Here is a 2,466-nt window from a genome sequence, read left to right as displayed (position 1 = left end):
GAAAAAAAGAAAAGAAATAGAGAAGCAATAAAAGATTGTTTTTTCAGATAAACAGAGTGTGTTCTTTGTCTCCTTCTATCGTTAGTGTGTGTGAGATTTATTTCACAAATTTATGAGTTTTCTTTAACAAATTTGTATCAAGCTAATGGCGAACGTGACGGGTCAAATGCTGCTACCGCGACCAATGAAGTCAAACTATGAGAATTTGAGCATTCATATGAAAGCTTTTCTCGGTTATCAAGATGCATGGGAGGTGGTGGAAGAAGGGTTAGAAGAACCAAAAGATACCATGGGTTATACAGCGGCACGAAATAAGGCGTTAAAAGAGGTGCGATCAAAGGATAAGGGGGCACTATACATGTTGTTCCGAGTCATCGACGAGTCGGGCTTTGAGAAGCTTGCCAATGCAACTACTTCAAAAGAAGCGTGGGACACTTTAGGAAAAGTGTTCAAAGGAATCGACCGAGTCAAGCAAGTGCGTCTCCAAACTCTTTGTGGAAAGTCAAAGAGCATGAAGATGAAGGAGTGTATCTGACTACATCACGCATGTACAAACTGTGGTAAACGAACTCAACTGACATGGAGAAATATTAGCCAAGACGCGGGTTTTGGAGAAGATTTTAAGGTCATTAACCAACAACTTTGAGAATGTTTTATGCGCGATAGAAGAGTTAAAGGACCTAGCGACGTTCATAGTCGACGAGCTAGCCGGTTCTCTTGAGGCACACGAGCAATGTAAGAAGAAGAAGGAGGAAACACTCGATCAAGCACTTCAAACCAAGGCGTCAATCAAAGATGAAAAGGTACTCTACTCTCAAAATTTTGAAGGTAGAGGTTTTGGTTTTGAAAGTAGTAAAAATGGTCATGGTGGTCAAGGAAGCAGTCATGAAGGACACTATAAGAAGAAGGGATAGGCGAGCCAAGTAAATTGGCATGGAAGAGGACGCAGTCGAGGAAGAGGCGGCCGATCAATTTACTCCAACATTTAATGCTATAAATGTCACAAATATGGTCACTATGCAAACGATTGTAACTTCGACAAATGTTGCAACTGTGGCATAGGGGCATTTTGTAAATGATTGTTGAGTTGATAAAAAGGTGGAAGAAACAATCAACTTAGCCTTTGATGACGCAACAAACCAAGGTCTTCTCTTGATGGCTCAAAATGAAGATTTGAAAGCGAAAGAACACAGCAGAGAAAAAGATGACGGCGGTAGTTGTGAGGCGGTGGAAGCTGTTGGAAATGAGGGGATACGCAGTGGATTTGTCAAAATCGCGATATCGGAGATGAGAAAATTGAAGAAGGAATCAGGATGAACACGTGATGGCGAACGAGCCAAAGAAATTTCCAGATCATCAGAAGGAGAACAGAGATTTAGAGCAACAACCAAAATCTGTTGTGGATAAATCTGTGAAGTCTCAGTTGCAGACGTTGAAATCGCTGAACGAGCGCCTTTTGAAGGAGAAAGTAATGAAAAGAAAACTTTTAGAAATGGAGATTGAAAGGTTAGAGAAGAAAGTAGCTGAGCTGAGTGAGAGTTCTTTGTATCTCATATAGAAGAAGGAAGGGAATGGGAAGGTAATTTCTCAGCTTGTGAAGAGAATTGAAGAAGGTGTGGAGAAAGAAAGGTCTACTGCTGATGAGTCTTGGGTTCAAAATCGGAGGTGCGCGCTAGGAAGTGAAATTCTTTACATTGAAGCGTAGAACCATGCGGATCGGGTCGAACATCCTTCGAGTCAAACTGGGCTAGACGTGGGCATGGGTCGGAAGAGTTACAACGTGTAGCATATCAATTGCAGACACGTCACTTTACAACATGCCTGACGCGTTATTCCACCGAATCATCAATATGTGTCCCTCAGGCTGTCTGACACGCGGCTTGCTTGCTGTCTAACGCGCTTCCCTCCCACAAGTTGACATGTGGCTTGCTGGAAAATTTTCTCTACTGACAGTCACAATACTGAATCTTTCCTTCAAAGTTCGTTCATTTACCACGTTCTTTTTCCTGAAAGGACTCTCAGAAATCCTCGAATTTCATCATTCATAGAAGAACATATCGAACGGCTTAGATCTAAAGAAAAATTGTGAAAGTCATTTACCTCCTTCTTGTTCGTGAAAGGACTCTTAGAAAACCTCAAATTTTATCCTTCATAGAAGAATCTATCACGGCTCAGATTAAAGAAAAATTGTGAAAGGTTGCCTTCAAAGTTTGTTCATTTACCACGTTCTTTTTCCTGAAAGGACTCTCAGAAATCCTCGAATTTCATCATTCATAGAAGAACATATTGAACGGCTTAGATCTAAAGAAAAATTGTGAAAGTCATTTACCTCCTTCTTGTTTGTGAAAGGACTCTTAGAAAACCTCAAATTTCATCCTTCATAGAAGAATCTATCACGGCTCAGATTAAAGAAAAATTGTGAAAGGTTGCCTTCAAAGTTTGTTCATTTACCACGTTCTTTTTCCT

This window comes from Cucurbita moschata, unplaced genomic scaffold, assembly GCF_002738365.1.
Source record: "Cucurbita moschata cultivar Rifu unplaced genomic scaffold, Cmos_1.0 Cmo_Scf00140, whole genome shotgun sequence".
In the NCBI taxonomy this organism is placed as follows: domain Eukaryota; kingdom Viridiplantae; phylum Streptophyta; class Magnoliopsida; order Cucurbitales; family Cucurbitaceae; genus Cucurbita; species Cucurbita moschata.
Note: the sequence above shows the minus strand (reverse complement) of the source record.